The 20,215-nt window shown below is 54.5% G+C and overlaps 1 protein-coding gene across 1 annotated transcript in view; it reads left to right on the forward strand.

Annotated features, from left to right (window-relative positions):
• Window positions 1-8,513: 8,513 nt before the first annotated feature.
• Window positions 8,514-20,215, forward strand: part of LOC144952994 (coronin-1C-like) — a gene marked incomplete at its 3' end in the record, with an annotated part of 90,884 nt that continues 79,182 nt past the window's right edge. Inside the window, exon 1 of the mRNA XM_078883477.1 lies at window positions 8,514-8,803. The remainder of the gene's footprint in view (window positions 8,804-20,215) is intronic.

Consider the following 20,215-nt stretch of genomic DNA (forward strand, 5'->3'; position numbering starts at 1 on the left):
CGAGATTTATTGATACTCTGAGGAGAAACCCGATGATCAATAAAACTGTAAACACTCTCTTCACGAGATTTATTGATACTCTGAGGAGAAATCCGATGATCGATAAAACTGTAAACACTCTCGTCACGAGATTTATTGATACTCTGAGGAGAAATCCGATGATCGATAAAACTGTAAACACTCTCTTCACGAGATTTATTGATTATCTGAGGAGAAACCCGATGATCGATAAAACTGTAAACACTCTCGTCACGAGATTTATTGATACTCTGAGGAGAAATCCGATGATCGATAAAACTGTAAATACTCTCGTCACAATATTTATTGATTATTTGAGTAGAAACCCGATGATCAATAAAACTGTAAACACTCTCGTCACGAGATTTATTGATACTCTGAGGAGAAATCCGATGATCGATAAAACTGTAAACACTCTCGTCACGAGATTTATTGATACTCTGAGGAGAAATCCGATGATCGATAAAACTGTAAATACTCTCGTCACAATATTTATTGATACTCTGAGGAGAAATCCGATGATCAATACAACTGTAAATGCTCTCGTCACAATATGTATTGATTATTTGAGTAGTATGTGTGTGTGTCTGTGTGTGTGTGTCTGTGTGTGTGTGTAATGTGTGTGTGTGTGTCTGTGTGTGTGTGTATGTGTGTGTGTCTGTCTGTGTGTGTGTGTGTCTGTGTGTGTGTGTCTGTGTGTAATGTGTGTGTGTGTGTCTGTGTGTGTGTATGTGTGTGTGTGTCTGTCTGTGTGTGTGTGTGTCTGTGTGTGTGTGTCTGTGTGTAATGTGTGTGTGTGTCTGTGTGTGTGTGTATGTGTGTGTGTCTGTCTGTGTGTGTGTGTCTGTGTGTGTGTGTGTGTGTCTGTGTGTGTGTGTCTGTGTGTAATGTGTGTATGTGTGTGTGTGTCTGTGTGTGTGTATGTGTGTGTGTGTCTGTCTGTGTGTGTGTATCTGTCTGTGTGTGTGTGTATCTGTCTGTCTGTGTCTGTCTGTGTGTGTCTGTGTGTGTGTGTCTGTCTGTGTGTGTGTGTCTGTCTGTGTGTGTGTGTCTGTCTGTGTGTGTGTGTGTCTGTCTGTCTGTGTCTGTCTGTGTGTGTCTGTGTGTGTGTGTGTCTGTCTGTGTCTGTCTGTGTGTGTCTGTGTGTCTGTCTGTCTGTGTCTGTCTGTCTGTGTCTGTCTGTGTGTGTCTGTGTGTGTGTCTGTCTGTCTGTGTGTGTCTGTGTGTCTGTCTGTCTGTGTCTGGTTGTCTGTGTCTGTCTGTGTGTGTGTCTGTGTGTGTCTGTCTCATGGCCAACACCACTCAGTGACGATTCTCTGCACCGTCCCGTTACCGACAGCACTTGCCCCTACAGCCCTGCTAGAGGCTACCTGTGGGAGCTTTGTCTTTGTGTGTCAGCAGCGAGCTTTCGACACTTCACGTGGCAGCCTCAACGTGCACCTAGCCTGGCACAGCAGCAGCAGTCAACCCATGGCACCTGCAGGGTCTGTCACGTGACCTCCTCCTCCTGCACCTAGCCTGGCACAGCAGCAGCAGTCAGCCCATGGCACCTGCAGGGTCTGTCACGTGACCTCCTCCTCCTGCACCTAGCCTGGCACAGCAGCAGCAGTCAGCCCATGGCGCCTGCTGGGTCTGTCACGTGATCTCCTGCCAGCGGGTGTTCGACACTTCACGCGGCAGCCTCAAGGTGCACCTAGCCTGGCACAGGCGCCGCGGTGACGTCACCGGCAGGTGGGAAATCCGATAAGCGTTGAAGCTCTTTCCCGCAGACGCCCAAAGAGCCGGAGGAAATTTAAGCAAATCAGCTCGACCACGTGACTGATACCATCTCCACCACCACCATCATAGCGTGGGAATGCAGTGTGGCAGGGACCCACAGAGACCCACAGAGACACACAGAGACCCACAGAGACCCACAGAGACACACAGAGACCCACAGAGACACACAGAGACCCATAGAGACACACAGAGACCCACAGAGACACACAGAGACCCATAGAGACCCACAGAGACCCACAGAGACACACAGAGACCCATAGAGACCCACAGAGACACACAGAGACCCACAGAGACACACAGAGACCCACAGAGACACACAGAGACCCACAGAGACACACAGAGACCCACAGAGACACACAGAGACCCATAGAGACACACAGAGACCCACAGAGACACACAGAGACCCATAGAGACCCACAGAGACCCACAGAGACACACAGAGACCCACAGAGACCCACAGAGACACACAGAGACCCACAGAGACACACAGAGACCCACAGAGACACACAGAGACCCACAGAGACCCATAGAGACCCACAGAGACCCACAGAGACCCACAGAGACACACAGAGACCCACAGAGACACACAGAGACCCACAGAGACCCACAGAGACCCACAGAGACCCATAGAGACACACAGAGACCCACAGAGACACACAGAGACCCACAGAGACACACAGAGACCCATAGAGACACACAGAGACCCACAGAGACACACAGAGACCCACAGAGACCCACAGAGACCCACAGAGACACACAGAGACCCACAGAGACACACAGAGACCCACAGAGACACACAGAGACCCACAGAGACACACAGAGACACAGAGAGACCAACAGAGACACACAGAGACCCACAGAGACACACAGAGACCCACAGAGACACACAGAGACTCACAGAGACCAACAGAGACACACAGAGACCCACAGAGACTCACAAAGACCCACAGAGACCCGCAGAGACCCACAGAGGCTCACATAGACTCACATAGACCCACAGAGACTCACAGAGGCTCACAAAGACCCACAGAGACTCACAGAGACCCACAGAGATTCACAGAGTCCCACAGAGACCCACATAGACTCACATAGACCCACAGAGACCCACATAGACTCACAAAGACCCACAGAGACTCACAGAGACCCACAGAGATTCACAGAGACCCACAGAGACCCACATAGACTCACATAGACCCACAGATACCTATAGAGACTCACAGAGACCCACAGAGATTCACAGAGACCCACAGAGACCCACAGAGACTCACAGAGACCCACAGAGACCCACATAGACCCACAGAGACTCACATAGACTCACATAGACCCACAGATACCTATAGAGACTCACAGAGACCCACAGAGATTCACAGAGACCCACAGAGACACACAGAGACTCACAGAGACCCACAGAGACCCACATAGACCCACAGAGACTCACATAGACTCACATAGACCCACAGAGACCCACATAGACTCACATAGACCCACAGATACCTATAGAGACTCACAGAGACCCACAGAGACCCACATAGACTCACAAAGACCCACAGAGACTCACAGAGACCCACAGAGTTTCACAGAGACCCACAGAGACCCACATAGACTCACATAGACCCACATAGACCCACATAGACTCACATAGACCCACAGATACCTATAGAGACTCACAGAGACCCACAGAGACCCACATAGACTCACAAAGACCCACAGAGACTCACAGAGACCCACAGAGATTCACAGAGACCCACAGAGACTCACATAGACCCACAGAGACCCACAGAGACCCACAGAGACCCACAGAGACTCACATAGACTCACAGAGGTCCACAAAGACCCACACTAAAAACCGAACTAGTTTATAATATTTGACCACACACACACGCGCGTGTTGTCTGTGTGTGAGCTCGTTGTTTCGCGTGCCGCGTATCGCAAAGTGCGGAAACACGTGGGGGGGGGGGTCAGATTATTTCAAAGCGAGATTGTTTTCGTCTCCGCTGGAACATTCACCACTGCAAATGTTTCAAACGATATCGGCCACTCTGTTTTTTCCTCTCTGTCTCTCTCTCAGCTGTTGAGCGGCTTTGTCAATTTGGTGATGTTACAGGAGGTCGTGGGTTCGATTAGCCTGAGAGATGTTGACTACCTCGCCTGGTCTACAGGAGGTCGTGGGTTCGATTAGCCTGAGAGATGTTGACTACCTCGCCTGGTCTACAGGAGGTCGTGGGTTCGATTAGCCTGAGAGATGTTGACTACCTCGCCTGGTCTACAGGAGGTCGTGGGTTCGATTAGCCTGAGAGATGTTGACCACCTCGCCTGGTCGACAGGAGGTCGTGGGTTCGATTAGCCTGAGAGATGTTGACTACCTCGCCTGGTCTACAGGAGGTCGTGGGTTCAATTAGCCTGAGAGATGTTGACCACCTCGCCTGGTCGACAGGAGGTCGTGGGTTCGATTAGCCTGAGAGATGTTGACTACCTCGCCTGGTCTACAGGAGGTCGTGGGTTCGATTAGCCTGAGAGATGTTGACTACATCGCCTGGTCGACAGGAGGTCGTGGGTTCGATTAGCCTGAGAGATGTTGACCACCTCGCCTGGTCGACAGGAGGTCGTGGGTTCGATTAGCCTGAGAGATGTTGACTACCTCGCCTGGTCTACAGGAGGTCGTGGGTTCGATTAGCCTGAGAGATGTTGACTACCTCGCCTGGTCTACAGGAGGTCGTGGGTTCGATTAGCCTGAGAGATGTTGACCACCTCGCCTGGTCGACAGGAGGTCGTGGGTTCGATTAGCCTGAGAGATGTTGACTACCTCGCCTGGTCTACAGGAGGTCGTGGGTTCGATTAGCCTGAGAGATGTTGACTACATCGCCTGGTCGACAGGAGGTCGTGGGTTCGATTAGCCTGAGAGATGTTGACCACCTCGCCTGGTCGACAGGAGGTCGTGGGTTCGATTAGCCTGAGAGATGTTGACTACCTCGCCTGGTCTACAGGAGGTCGTGGGTTCGATTCGCCTGAGAGATGTTGACCACCTCGCCTGGTCGACAGGAGGTCGTGGGTTCGATTAGCCTGAGAGATGTTGACTACCTCGCCTGGTCTACAGGAGGTCGTGGGTTCGATTAGCCTGAGAGATGTTGACTACATCGCCTGGTCGACAGGAGGTCGTGGGTTCGATTAGCCTGAGAGATGTTGACCACCTCGCCTGGTCGACAGGAGGTCGTGGGTTCGATTAGCCTGAGAGATGTTGACTACCTCGCCTGGTCTACAGGAGGTCGTGGGTTCGATTAGCCTGAGAGATGTTGACTACCTCGCCTGGTCTACAGGAGGTCGTGGGTTCGATTAGCCTGAGAGATGTTGACTACATCGCCTGGTCGACAGGAGGTCGTGGGTTCGATTAGCCTGAGAGATGTTGACCACCTCGCCTGGTCGACAGGAGGTCGTGGGTTCGATTAGCCTGAGAGATGTTGACTACCTCGCCTGGTCTACAGGAGGTCGTGGGTTCGATTAGCCTGAGAGATGTTGACTACCTCGCCTGGTCTACAGGAGGTCGTGGGTTCGATTAGCCTGAGAGATGTTGACTACCTCGCCTGGTCTACAGGAGGTCGTGGGTTCGATTAGCCTGAGAGATGTTGACCACCTCGCCTGGTCGACAGGAGGTCGTGGGTTCGATTAGCCTGAGAGATGTTGACTACCTCGCCTGGTCTACAGGTGAGATGTTGACTACCTCGCCTGGTCTACAGGAGACTAGGCTCTAAGAAAGTGGGCGTGGTGCAGTTGAAAGTGGGCGTGGTGTAGTTGAAAGTGGGCGTGGTGTAGTTTAAAGTAGGCGTGGTGTAGTTGAAAGTGGGCGTGGTGTAGCTTAAAGTGGGCGTGGTGTAGTTGAAAGTGGGCGTGGTGTAGTTGAAAGTGGGCGTGGTGTAGTTGAAAGTGGGCGTGGTGCAGTTGAAAGTGGGCGTGGTGTAGTTGAAAGTGGGCGTGGTGTAGTTGAAAGTGGGCGTGGTGCAGTTGAAAGTGGGCGTGGTGTAGTTGAAAGTGGGCGTGGTGCAGTTGAAAGTGGGCGTGGTGTAGTTGAAAGTGGGCGTGGTGTAGTTGAAAGTGGGCGTGGTGTAGCTTAAAGTGGGCGTGGTGCAGTTGAAAGTGGGCGTGGTGTAGTTGAAAGTGGGCGTGGTGCAGTTGAAAGTGGGCGTGGTGTAGTTGAAAGTGGGCGTGGTGCAGTTGAAAGTGGGCGTGGTGTAGTTGAAAGTGGGCGTGGTGTAGTTGAAAGTGGGCGTGGTGTAGTTGAAAGTGGGCGTGGTGTAGTTGAAAGTGGGCGTGGTGTAGTTGAAAGTGGGTGTGGTGCAGTTGAAAGTGGGCGTGGTGTAGTTGAAAGTGGGCGTGGTGCAGTTGAAAGTGGGCGTGGTGTAGTTGAAAGTGGGCGTGGTGTAGTTGAAAGTGGGCGTGGTGTAGTTGAAAGTGGGCGTGGTGTAGTTGAAAGTGGGCGTGGTGTAGTTGAAAGTGGGCGTGGTGCAGTTGAAAGTGGGCGTGGTGTAGTTGAAAGTGGGCGTGGTGTAGTTGAAAGTGGGCGTGGTGCAGTTGAAAGTGGGCGTGGTGTAGTTGAAAGTGGGCGTGGTGCAGTTGAAAGTGGGCGTGGTGCAGTTGAAAGTGGGCGTGGTGTAGTTGAAAGTGGGCGTGGTGTAGTTGAAAGTGGGCGTGGTGCAGTTGAAAGTGGGCGTGGTGTCGTTGAAAGTGGGCGTGGTGTAGTTGAAAGTGGGCGTGGTGTAGTTGAAAGTGGGCGTGGTGTAGTTGAAAGTGGGCGTGGTGCAGTTGAAAGTGGGCGTGGTGTAGTTGAAAGTGGGCGTGGTGTAGTTGAAAGTGGGCGTGGTGTAGTTGAAAGTGGGCGTGGTGCAGTTGAAAGTGGGCGTGGTGTCGTTGAAAGTGGGCGTGGTGTCGTTGAAAGTGGGCGTGGTGTAGTTGAAAGTGGGCGTGGTGTCGTTGAAAGTGGGCGTGGTGTAGTTGAAAGTGGGCGTGGTGTAGTTGAAAGTGGGCGTGGTGCAGTTTAAAGTGGGCGTGGTGTAGTTGAAAGTGGGCGTGGTGTAGTTGAAAGTGGGCGTGGTGCAGTTGAAAGTGGGCGTGGTGCAGTTGAAAGTGGGCGTGGTGTAGTTGAAAGTGGGCGTGGTGTAGTTGAAAGTGGGCGTGGTGTAGTTGAAAGTGGGCGTGGTGTAGTTGAAAGTGGGCGTGGTGCAGTTGAAAGTGGGCGTGGTGTAGTTGAAAGTGGGCGTGGTGCAGTTGAAAGTGGGCGTGGTGTAGTTGAAAGTGGGCGTGGTGCAGTTGAAAGTGGGCGTGGTGTAGTTGAAAGTGGGCGTGGTGCAGTTGAAAGTGGGCGTGGTGCAGTTGAAAGTGGGCGTGGTGCAGTTTAAAGTGGGCGTGGTGTAGTTGAAAGTGGGCGTGGTGCAGTTGAAAGTGGGCGTGGTGCAGTTGAAAGTGGGCGTGGTGCAGTTGAAAGTGGGCGTGGTGCAGTTGAAAGTGGGCGTGGTGTAGTTGAAAGTGGGCGTGGTGCAGTTGAAAGTGGGCGTGGTGTAGTTTAAAGTGGGCGTGGTGCAGTTTAAAGTGGGCGTGGTGTAGCTTAAAGTGGGCGTGGTGCAGTTGAAAGTGGGCGTGGTGTAGTTGAAAGTGGGCGTGGTGTAGTTTAAAGTGGGCGTGGTGTAGCTTAAAGTGGGCGTGGTGCAGTTGAAAGTGGGCGTGGTGTAGTTTAAAGTGGGCGTGGTGTAGCTTAAAGTGGGCGTGGTGTAGTTGAAAGTGGGCGTGGTGCAGTTGAAAGTGGGCGTGGTGTAGTTGAAAGTGGGCGTGGTGCAGTTGAAAGTGGGCGTGGTGCAGTTTAAAGTGGGCGTGGTGCAGTTGAAAGTGGGCGTGGTGCAGTTGAAAGTGGGCGTGGTGCAGTTGAAAGTGGGCGTGGTGTAGTTGAAAGTGGGCGTGGTGCAGTTGAAAGTGGGCGTGGTGTAGTTTAAAGTGGGCGTGGTGTAGCTTAAAGTGGGCGTGGTGTAGCTTAAAGTGGGCGTGGTGCAGTTGAAAGTGGGCGTGGTGTAGCTTAAAGTGGGCGTGGTGTAGTTGAAAGTGGGCGTGGTGTAGTTTAAAGTGGGCGTGGTGCAGTTGAAAGTGGGCGTGGTGTAGTTTAAAGTGGGCGTGGTGCAGTTGAAAGTGGGCGTGGTGTAGCTTAAAGTGGGCGTGGTGTAGTTGAAAGTGGGCGTGGTGTAGCTTAAAGTGGGCGTGGTGCAGTTGAAAGTGGGCGTGGTGTAGCTTAAAGTGGGCGTGGTGTGTGTATGGGGTGGGGGGGGTCTCACCCCACCCCAGTTCCGTTTCAAATCCCGGGCGTGGTGTAAGGGAGGGCGAGTGGGCGTGGTTCAGTTTTAAGTGGGCGTGGTTCAGTTTCAAGTGGGCGTGGTGTAAGAGAGGGAGTGGGCGTGGTTCAGTTTTAAGTGGGCGTGGTATAGCTCAAAGTGGGCGTGGTGCAAGGGAGGGGGCGTGGTTCAGTTTTAAGTGGGCGTGGTGTAAGGGTGGGCGAGTGGGCGTGGCGTAAGAGACGGGAGTGGGCGTGGTGTAAGGGAGGTTCGAGTGGGCGTGGTTCAGTTTTAAGTGGGCGTGGTTTAGCTCAAAGTGGGCGTGCTTAAGGTTTAAGTGGGCGTGGTTTAGCTCAAAGTGGGCGTGCTTAAGGTTTAAGTGGGCGTGGTTTAGCTCAAAGTGGGCGTGGTGTGTGTGTGTGTGTGCATGGTGGGGGTGTCTCACTCCACCCACCAACCTCATCACAGTTCCGTTTCAAACCTCGGGCGTTAGCGATCGAGCTCGTCTGCCTGTCTCTCCTCTGTCCGCCTGTCTCTCCCCTGTCCGCCTGTCTCTCCTCTGTCCGCCTGTCTGTCTCCCTCCTGTCCGCCTGTCTCCCCTTCGCTCCTCCAAGGCTTTCGTCGCTTCGAACATCTTGCCCAGGGTGCATTGTGCTGCAACGTTGATTGTGCTGCAACGTTGATTGCGTCGTTGATTGCAGGTGAGACCATCACCACCACCACCACCACCACACTCACCACCCACCCACTCTTACCACCACCACCACCACACTCGCCACCCACCCACTCTTACCACCACCACCACCCACTCTTACCATCACCACCACCACCACCACACTCACCATCATCCACTCTTACCACAACCACCACCACCAAACCCACCACCCACCCACTCTTACCACCACCACCCACCATCCACTCTTACCAACACCACCACCACCAACCACCCACCCACTCTTACCACCACCACCCACTCTTACCCCAACTACCCACCCACTCTTACCACCACCACCCACCCACTCTTACCACCACCACCCACCACCACCCACCCAACCACCGAACCACACCAGCCGAGCCAAACTCGCTCCAGCTAAACCACCACCCCCGCTCGCCCCTTGGTGAGTGAGTTGGTGAGGGGAGTGGGTGAGTGAGTTAGTGGGTGGGTGAGTGAGTGGGTAGGTGGGTGAGTGAGTGGGTGAGTGAGTGGTGAGGGGAGTGAGTGAGTTGGTGGGTGAGTGGGTGAGTGAGTGGGTGAGTTAGTGAGTGGGTGAGTGAGTGGGTGAGTTAGTGAGTGGGTGAGTGAGTGGGTGGGTGAGTGAGTGGGTAGGTGGGTGAGTGAGTGGGTGAGTGAGTGGTGAGGGGAGTGAGTGAGTTGGTGGGTGAGTGGGTGAGTGAGTGGGTGAGTTAGTGAGTGGGTGAGTGAGTGGGTGAGTTAGTGAGTGGGTGAGTGAGTGGGTGAGTTAGTGAGTGGGTGAGTTAGTGGGTGAGTGGTGAGGGGAGTGAGTGAGTTGGTGGGTGAGTGAGTGAGTGGGTGAATGGGTGAGTGAGTGGTGAGGGGAGTGAGTGCGTGGGTGAGTGAGTGGGTAAGTGGTGAGGGGAGTGAGTGAGTAGGTGGATGAGTGAGTAGGTGGGTGAGTGAGTAGGTGGATGAGTGCGTGGGTGAGTGAGTAGGTGGATGAGTGGGTGAGTGAGTGAGTGCGTGGGTGAGTGGGTGAGTGAGTGGGTAAGTGGTGAGGGGAGTGAGTGAGTAGGTGGGTGAGTGAGTAGGTGGGTGAGTGAGTAGGTGGATGAGTGAGTGAGTGGGTGAGTGAGTAGGTGGATGAGTGAGTGAGTGGGTGAGTGAGTGGGTAAGTGCAAGAATTCCCCGGTTTCCACCCCGACCACCCCCACCACCCTTTTGCCGGGAGGAAGCGAGCCTTGCCGGGCGGACGACATCCAGGCAAGAGGGGGGGGCCCGTGGATTGTTGCTAGGCCTCGAAATGTTTTGTGTTGCTGCTGGTGGTGGTGGTGGTGCTGTGGGTTGGTGGTGCTTTGGTTGTTGGGTTGGTGGTTGTGGTGGTTGTGGTGGTTGTGGCTTTCCCGTCCGCCTTTGTCTCTCTCGTGGCGTCTGCTGAGGCTGGCTGGCGGGAGAGAGAGAGGGGAGGGGGCAGAACGGGCGTGGTCCTCGGTTCGTGGTGGTGGTGGTGGGGAGGGAGGGAGGGGTGGTAGTAACGTCCCGGCCGTCTTTGTCTTCCCGAGGTAGGTGTGTGTCTGTGTGTGTGGTGTGTGTGTGGTGTGTGTGTGTCTGGTGTGTGTGTGTCTGGTGTGTGTGTGTGGGTGTGTCTGTGGGTGTGTGTGGTGTGTGTGTGTGTGTCTGTGTGTGTGTCTGTGTGTGTGTGTTCATGGTGGTGGTGGTGGGGAGGGAGGGAGGGGTGGTAGTAACGTCCCGGCCGTCTTTGTCTTCCCGAGGTAGGTGTGTGTCTGTGTGTGTGGTGTGTGTGTGGTGTGTGTGTGTGGGTGATGTGTGTGTGTGTCTCTGTGTGGGTGTGTGTCTGTGTGTGGTGTGTGTGGGTGGTGTGTGTGTGTCTCTGTGTGTGTGTGGGTGTGTGTCTGTGTGGGTGTCTGTGTGGGTGTGTCTGTGTGGGTGTGTGTGTGTCTGTGTGTGTGTCTCTGTGTGTGTGTGGGTGTGTGTGTGTGTCTGTGTGTGTGGGTGTGTGTCTGTGGGTGTGTGTCTGTGTGGGTGTGTTCGTGGTGGTGGGGAAGGAGGGAGGGGTGGGAGTAGCGTCCCGGCCGTCTTTGTCTTCCCTCTGTGATTAGTGGGGGGTGTCTGTGGGGGTGGAGTGGGGGGCACTACCCCCCCACCCAACCACCCACCCACCCAGAGTCTTTCCTGAGGTAGGTGTGTGTCTGTGTGTGTGGGTGGGTGGGGGTGGGTGGGTGGTGTGGGTGTGTATGTTTGTGTGTGTCTGTATGTGTGTATGGGTGGTGTGTGTGGGTGGTGTGTGTGTGGGTGGTGTGTCTGTGGGTGGTGTGTCTGTGTGTGTGTGGGTGGGTGGGGGTGGGTGGGTGGGTGGTGTGGGTGTGTATGTTTGTGTGTGTCTGTATGTGTGTATGGGTGGTGTGTGTGGGTGGTGTGTGTGTGGTGTGTGTCTGTGTGTATGTCTGTGTGTGTGTGTGGGTGGTGTGTCTGTGTGTGTGTCTGTATGTGTGGGTGTGTGTCTGTGTGTGTGGGTGGGTGTCTGTCTGTATGTGTGGGTGTGTGTCTGTGTGTGTCTCTGTGTGTGTGGGTGGGTGTCTGTCTGTATGTGTGGGTGTGTGTCTGTGTGTGTGTCTGTGTGTGGGTGGGTGTCTGTCTGTATGTGTGGGTGTGTGTCTGTGTGTGTGTCTGTGTGTGGGTGGGTGTCTGTCTGTATGTGTGGGTGTGTGTCTGTGTGTGTCTCTGTGTGTGTGGGTGGGTGTCTGTCTGTATGTGTGGGTGTGTGTCTGTGTGTGTGTCTGTGTGTGGGTGGGTGTCTGTCTGTATGTGTGGGTGTGTGTCTGTGTGTGTCTCTGTGTGTGTGGGTGGGTGTCTGTCTGTATGTGTGGGTGTGTGTCTGTGTGTGTGTCTGTGTGTGGGTGGGTGTCTGTGTGTGTGGGTGGGTGTGTGTCTGTGTGTGTCTCTGTGTGTGTGGGTGGGTGTCTGTCTGTATGTGTGGGTGTGTGTGTGTGTGTGTCTCTGTGTGTGTGGGTGTGTGTCTGTATGTGTGGGTGTGTGTCTGTGTGTGTCTCTGTGTGGGTGGGTGTCTGTCTGTTTGTGTGGGTGTGTGTCTGTGTGTGTGTCTCTGTGTGTGGGTGGGTGTCTGTCTGTATGTGTGGGTGTGTGTCTGTGTGTGTCTGTGTGTGTGGGTGGGTGTCTGTATGTATGTGTGGGTGTGTGTCTGTGTGTGTGTGGGTGGGTGTCTGTCTGTATGTGTGGGTGTGTGTCTGTGTGGGTGTCTCTGTGTGTGTGGGTGGGTGTCTGTATGTGTGGGTGTGTGTCTGTGTGGGTGTCTGCGTGGGTGGGTTCGTGGTGGTGGTGGGGAGGGAGGGGTGGGAGTAGCGTCCCGGCCGTCTTTGTCTTCCCTATGTGATTAGTGGGGGGGGGGGGTCTGTGGGGGTGGAGTGGGGGGCACTACCCACCCACACCCACCCACCCAGAGTCTTTCCCGAGGTAGGTGTCTGTGTGTGTGTGGGTGTATGTGTGTGAGTGTCTGGGTGGGTGGTGTGTGTGTGGGTGGTGTGTGTGGGTGGTGTGTGTGGGTGGTCTGTGTGGGTGGTCTGTGTGGGTGGTGTGTGTGGTGTGTGTGTGTGTGTGGTGTGTGTGTGTGGGTGGTGTGTGTGGGTGGTGTGTGTGGGTGGTGTGTGTGGGTGGTGTGTGTGTCCGTGTGGGTGTGTGGGTGGTGTGTGTGTGGGTGGTGTGTGTGTGGGTGGTGTGTGTGTGTGGGTGGTGTGTGTGTGTGGGTGGTGTGTGTGTGTGGTGTGTGGGTGTGGGTGGGTGTGTGTGTGTGGGTGGGTGGGTGTGTGTGGGTGGGTGGTGTGTGTGTGTGGGTGGTGTGTGGGTGGGTGGTGTGTGTGGGTGGGTGGGTGTATGTGGGTGTGTGTGTTTGTGTGGGTGGTGTGTATGTGTGTGGGTGGTGTGTGTGTGGGTGGTGTGTGTGTGTGTGGTGTGTGGGTGGTGTGTGTGTGGGTGGTGTGTGTGTGGTGTGTGTGGGTGGTGTGTGTGTCTGTGTGTGTGTCTGTGTGTGTGTCTGTGTGGGTGTGTTCGTGTGTGCGGGTGTCTGTGGGTGTGTGTGTATGTATGTATGTGTGTCTGTCTGTCTGTGTGGGTGTGTTTCTGTGTGTGTGGGTGTCTGTGTATGGGTGTGTGTCGGTGTGCGTGAGTGTCTGTGTGGGTGTGTCTGTGTGTGTGTGTGTCTGTGTGGGTGTCTGTGTGGGTGTGTTCGTGTGTGCGGGTGTCTGTGGGTGTGTGTGTATGTATGTATGTGTGGGTGTGTCTGTCTGTGTGTGGGTGTGTGTGGGTGTGTCTGTGTGTGTGTGTCTGTGTGAGTGTTGTGGGGAGCGGTAGCGCAGTGGTTAGCACTACGAACCCGGCGACCCGAGTTTGATTCCCGCTGACTACCACCACCACTACCACCACCACCACTATCACCACCACCACCACCACTATCACCACCACCACTATCACCACCACCACCACTATCACCACCACCACTACCACTATCACCACCACCACCACCACTATCACCACCACCACTATCACCACCACCACCACTATCACCACCACCACCACCACTATCACCACCACCACCACCACTATCACCACCACCACCACTATCACCACCACCACTACCACCACCACTATCACCACCACCACCACTATCACCACTATCACCACCACCACTATCACCACCACTATCACCACCACCACCACTATCACCACTATCACCACCACCACCACTATCACCACCACCACTACCACCACTATCACCACCACCACCACTATCACCACCACCACCACTATCACCACCACCACCACTATCACCACCACCACCACTATCACCACCACCACTACCACCACCACTATCACCACCACCACCACTATCACCACTATCACCACCACCACTATCACCACCACTATCACCACCACCACCACTATCACCACTATCACCACCACCACCACTATCACCACTATCACCACCACCACCACTATCACCACCACCACCACTATCACCACCACCACTACCACCACCACTATCACCACCACCACCACTATCACCACCACCACCACTATCACCACCACTATCACCACCACCACTATCACCACCACCACTATCACCACCACTATCACCACCACCACCACTATCACCACCACCACCACTATCACCACCACCACTATCACCACCACCACCACTATCACCACCACTATCACCACCACCACTATCACCACCACCACCACTATCACCACCACCACTATCACCACCACCACCACTATCACCACCACCACTATCACCACCACCCACCACTATCACCACCACTATCACCACCACCACCACTATCACCACCACCACTATCACCACCACCACCACTATCACCACCACTATCACCACCACCACTATCACCACCACCACCACTATCACCACCACCACTATCACCACCACCACCTCCGCCACTCAGTGACAGCGATGATCTGGTACCAGTCCTGGGCCTCCCCTAGATCGACTCAGCCTCAAATGAGTAACCTGGTGTAGCGGTGTAGTACAGTGGTGGTGGTGCTGGTGGTGGTGCTGGTGGTGGTGGTGCTGGTGGTGGTGGTGGTGGTGATGGTGGTGGTGGTGGTGCTGGTGGTGGTGCTGGCCACCCACCCCCTCTGTGTGTAGCCACAGTGCCGGTAGCCTTCATAGGCGCTGCTGCTGCTACTATCAGCACTTGCCCCTGCAGCCCTGCTAGAGGCTACCTGGGGGAGCTTTGTCTGTGTGTGTATCAGAGGCGGTGCTACTCGCTACTGACAGCACCGTGACCACCCCCGTGACCACATACGTCACGGGAGGGGTCACGTGGTGAGATGTTAACAACCTCGCCTGGTCTACAGGAGGTCGTGGGTTCGATCCCGACCCTGTGAGATGTTGACTACCTCGCCTGGTCTACAGGAGGTCGTGGGTTCGATCCCGACCCTGTGAGATGTTGACTACCTTGCCTGGTCTACAGGAGGTCGTGGGTTCGATCCCAACCCTGGGAGATGTTGACTACCTCGCCTGGTATACAGGAGGTCGTGGGTTCGATCCCTGACCCTGGGAGATGTTGACTACCTCGCCTGGTCTACAGGAGGTCGTGGGTTCGATCCCGACCCTGGGAGATGTTAACTACCTCGCCTGGTCTACAGGAGGTCGTGGGTTCGATCCCGACCCTGGGAGATGTTAACTACCTCGCCTGGTCTACAGGAGGTCGTGGGTTCGATCCCGACCCTGGGAGATGTTGACTACCTCGCCTGGTCTACAGGAGGTCGTGGGTTCGATCCCGACCCTGGGAGATGTTAACTACCTCGCCTGGTCTACAGGAGGTCGTGGGTTCGATCCCTGACCCTGGGAGATGTTGACCACCTCGCCTGGTCTACAGGAGGTCGTGGGTTCGATCCCGACCCTGGGAGATGTTGACCACCTCGCCTGGTCTACAGGAGGTCGTGGGTTCGATCCCTGACCCTGACGACGCCTGCTGCTGTATATTTGGAGTCTGCGTGTCTCTCTCCCCGTGTTGGTCTCTGCGTGGATTTTGTCTCCGGGTCCTCCGGTTTCTTCCCTCCACGTTTAGAATCTGCGTCGCCGCGCCGTGTCCAGAGTTGTTTAGCCGCTCATGTAAATGTCCACGTTGTGACGATCACGACGACGACGACGATGACGATGACGACATCAACCACGTGGTGGAGCTGCTATCATTTGGTGATGTCCAGGGCGCTGGTCTGACACAGAACTACACACAGCAGCTTAGTGGGGACTCACACCCTGGTAACACACACAGTCTAGTTTTAGTGTGGGTCTCTGTGGGTCTCTGTGAGTCTCTGTGGGTCTCTGTGGGTCTCTGTGGGTCTCTGTGGGGGTCTTTGTGAGTCTGTGAGTCTCTGTGAGTCTCTGTGGGTCTCTGTGGGGGTCTACGGGTCTCTGTGGGTCTCTGTGAGTCTCTGTGGGTCTCTGTGGGGGTCTTTGTGAGTCTGTGAGTCTCTGTGAGTCTCTTTGTGTCTCTGTGGGTCTCTGTGGGTGTATGTGGGTCTCTGTGGGTCTCTGTGGGGGTCTTTGTGAGTCTGTGAGTCTCTGTGAGTCTCTGTGGGTCTCTGTGGGGGTCTACGGGTCTGTGTAGGTCTCTGTGGGTCTCTGTTGGTCTCTGTGTGTCTCTGTGGGTCTCTGTGGGTGTATGTGGGTCTCTGTGGGTCTCTGTGGGGGTCTTTGTGAGTCTGTGAGTCTTTGTGAGTCTCTGTGGGTCTCTGTGGGGGTCTACGGGTCTGTGTAGGTCTCTGTGGGTCTCTGTTGGTCTCTGTGTGTCTCTGTGGGTCTCTGTGGGTGTATGTGGGTCTCTGTGGGTCTCTGTGGGTGTCTGTGTCTCTGTGGATCTCTGTGGGTGTATGTGGGTCCCTGTTGGTCGTTATGGGTCTCTGTGGGTCTCTGTGGGTCTCTGTGGGTGTCTGTGGGTGTCTGTGGGTCTCTGTGTGTCTCTGTAGGTGTCTGTGGGTCTCTGTGGGTTTCTGTGGTGTCTCTGTGGGTCTCTGTGTGTCTATGTGGGTCTATATGGGTCTCTGTGAGTATCTGTGGGTCTCTTGTGAGTCTATATGGTTTCATATGGGTCTCGTTGGGTCTCTGTGGGTCTATATGGATATCTGTGGGTCTATGGGTCCTGTGGGTCTCTATGATTCTATTTGAGTCTCTGAACCTCTATGGGTCTCTGCGCTATGATGGTAACACACACAGTCTAGTAGCGGATGGAGCGTCGTGATGATGATTATAAGGATGGTGTTGGTAACAAGGAGGATGATGATGGTGATGATGATGGTGGTTGTGGTGATGACGATGGTGATGGTCATCGTGATGAAGAAGATGATGGTGACGATGGTGACGATGGGTGTGGTGATGATGGTCGTGGTGGTGGTGATGATGATGGTGGTGGTGGCGGTGATGGTGATGATGTTGGTGGTGAGGGTGATGGTGGTGTTGGTGGTGAGGGTGATGGTGGTGTCGGTGGTGAGGGTGATGGTGGTGATAATGGTGGTGGTGATGATGATGGTGGTGGTGGCGGTGATGGTGGTGATGTTGGTGGTGAGGATGGTGGTGATGGTGGTGATAATGGTGGTGGTGATGGTGATGATGGTCGTGGTGATGATGATGGTGGTGATGGTGATGTTGATGGTGGTGATGGTGATGATGATGGTCGTAGTGATGATGATGGTGGTGGTGGTGATGGTGATGTTGTTGGTGGTGAGGATGGTGGTGATGGTGGTGATAATGGTGATGGTGATGATGATGGTCGTGGTGATGATGATGGTGGTGGTGGTGATGGTGATGTTGTTGGTGGTGAGGGTGGTGGTGATGGTGGTGATAATGGTGACGGTGATGGTTATGATGGTGGTGATGACGATGACGACGGTGACGGTGATGGCGATGATGGTAGTCAAGAGGAAGTCGCCTGGCTCTTGGGGAGTGGTGGCACTGCGGTTAGCGCCAATGTTCCCTCTACAATTTCCAAATTTCCGGGCCCTCCTCAGAGGCGCTCCTGAAAGGTTGAGGTCATTCTGCAACGTCTGGCCAAGAGTCTGGCCCAACAGCCAGCCACAATGTATGGCCAGTGTCTGGCCAATTCATGGCCAGTTTATGGCCAATGTTTTGCCAATTTATGGCCAATTTATGGCCAATTTTTGGCCAATTTTTGGCCAGTTTATGGCCAATGTCTGGCCAATTTATGGCCAATTTAATACCAGTATTTGGCCAGTGTCTGGCCAATGTCTGGCCAATTTATGGCCAATTTATGGCCAGTGTCTGGCCAGTGTCTGGCCAGTGTCTGGCCAATTTATGGCCAGTGTCTGGCCAGTGTCTGGCCAATTTATGGCCAATTTATGGCTAATTTATGGCCAATGTTTGGCCAATTTATGGCAAATTCATGGCCAATGTATGGCCAATTTATGGCCAATTTTTGGCCAATGTTTGGCCAATTTTTGGCCAATGTATGGACAATTTATGGCCAATTTTTGGCCAATGTTTGGACAATTTTTGGCCAATGTATGGCCAATTTATGGCCAATGTTTGGCCAGTATCTGGCCAGTGTCTGGCCAATTCTTTGCCAATTTATGGCCAATTCATGGCCAATGTATGGCCAATTTTTGGCCAATTTTTGGCCAATGTTTGGACAATTTTTGGCCAATGTATGGCCAATTTATGGCCAATGTTTGGCCAGTATCTGGCCAGTGTCTGGCCAATTCTTTGCCAATTTATGGCCAATTTATGGCCAATTTATGGCCAATTTTTGGCCAATGTTTGGCCAATTTATGGCCAATGTTTGGCCAGTATCTGGCCAGTGTCTGGCCAATTCATTGCCAATTTATGGCCAATTTTTGGCCAATTTTTGGTCAATGTCTAGCCAAAACATCTGGCCAAAGTCTGGTCACATCGTTTGACCAACGTCCGGCCAAAGTCTGGCTACATCGTGTGACCAAAACGTCACGTCAACAACGTCTGGTGTGCTTGCTGCGATTTGTGCCGGGTGCTGTTGTGTTGTGTGTGGGGAGTGGTGGTGCAGTCGTTAGCGCACTGTGAGAGTGGGGAGTGGTGGTGCAGTGGTTAGCGCACTGTGTGTGTGTGAGTGGGGAGTGGTGGTGCAGTGGTTAGCGCACTGTGAGAGTGGGGAGTGGTGGTGCAGTGCTTAGCACACTGTGTGAGTGTGTAGGGAGTGGTGGTGCAGTGGTTAGCGCACTGTGAGAGTGGGGAGTGGTGGTGCAGTGCTTAGCACACTGTGTGAGTGTGTAGGGAGTGGTGGTGCAGTGGTTAGCACACTGTGTGAGTGTGTAGGGAGTGGTGGTGCAGTGGTTAGCGCACTGTGAGAGTGGGGAGTGGTGGTGCAGTGCTTAGCACACTGTGTGAGTGTGTAGGGAGTGGTGGTGCAGTGGTTAGCGCACTGTGAGAGTGTGTAGGGAGTGGTGGTGCAGTGGTTAGCGCACTGTGAGAGTGGGGAGTGGTGGTGCAGTGCTTAGCACACTGTGTGAGTGTGTAGGGAGTGGTGGTGCAGTGGTTAGCGCACTGTGAGAGTGGGGAGTGGCGGTGCAGTGGTTATCGCACTGTGTGTGTAGGGAGTGGTGGTGCAGTGGTTAGCGCACTGTGTGTGTAGGGAGTGGTGGTGCAGTGGTTAGCGCACTGTGTGTGTAGGGAGTGGTGGTGCAGTGGTTAGTGCAATGTGTGAGTGTGTGAGTGGGGAGTGGTGGTGCAGTGGTTAGCGCACTGTGTGTGTGTGTGAGTGGGGAGTGGTGGTGCAGTGGTTAGCGCACTGTGTGTGTGTGAGTGGGGAGTGGTGGTGCAGTGGTTAGCGCACTGTGTGTGTGTGAGTGGGGAGTGGCGGTGCAGTGGTTAGCGCACTGTGTGAGTGTGAGTGGGGAGTGGTGGTGCAGTGGTTAGCGCACTGTGTGTGTAGGGAGTGGTGGTGCAGTGGTTAGCGCAATGTGTGTGTAGGGAGTGGTGGTGCAGTGGTTAGCGCACTGTGTGAGTGTGAGTGGGGAGTGGTGGTGCAGTGGTTAGCGCACTGTGTGTGTGTGTGAGTGGGGAGTGGTGGTGCAGTGGTTAGCGCACTGTGTGTGTGTGAGTGGGGAGTGGTGGTGCAGTGGTTAGCGCACTGTGTGAGTGTGAGTGGGGAGTGGTGGTGCAGTGGTTAGCGCACTGTGTGTGTGTGAGTGGGGAGTGGTGGTGCAGTGGTTAGCGCACTGTGTGAGTGTGAGTGGGGAGTGGTGGTGCAGTGGTTAGCGCACTGTGTGAGTGGGGAGTGGTGGTGCAGTGGTTAGCGCACTGTGTGAGTGGGGAGTGGTGGTGCAGTGGTTAGCGCACTGTGTGTGTGTGAGTGGGGAGTGGTGGTGCAGTGGTTAGCGCACTGTGTGAGTGTGAGTGGGGAGTGGTGGTGCAGTGGTTAGCGCACTGTGTGAGTGGGGAGTGGTGGTGCAGTGGTTAGCGCACTGTGTGAGTGGGGAGTGGTGGTGCAGTGGTTAGCGCACTGTGTGTGTGTGTGAGTGGGGAGCGGTGGTGCAGTGGTTAGCGCACTGTGTGTGTGAGTGGGGAGTGGTGGTGCAGTGGTTAGCGCACTTGTGTGTGTGTGAGTGGGGAGTGGTGGTGCAGTGGTTAGCGCACTGTGTGTGTGTGAGTGGGGAGTGGTGGTGCAGTGGTTAGCGCACTGTGTGTGTGTGAGTGGGGAGTGGTGGTGCAGTGGTTAGCGCACTGTGTGAGTGTGAGTGGGGAGTGGTGGTGCAGTGGTTAGCGCACTGTGTGTGTGTGAGTGGGGAGTGGTGGTGCAGTGGTTAGCGCACTGTGTGTGTGTGAGTGGGGAGTGGTGGTGCAGTGGTTAGCGCACTGTGTGTGTGTGAGTGGGGAGTGGTGGTGCAGTGG

This window comes from Lampetra fluviatilis, chromosome 71 (assembly GCF_964198595.1).
Source record: "Lampetra fluviatilis chromosome 71, kcLamFluv1.1, whole genome shotgun sequence".
In the NCBI taxonomy this organism is placed as follows: Eukaryota; Metazoa; Chordata; class Hyperoartia; order Petromyzontiformes; family Petromyzontidae; genus Lampetra; species Lampetra fluviatilis.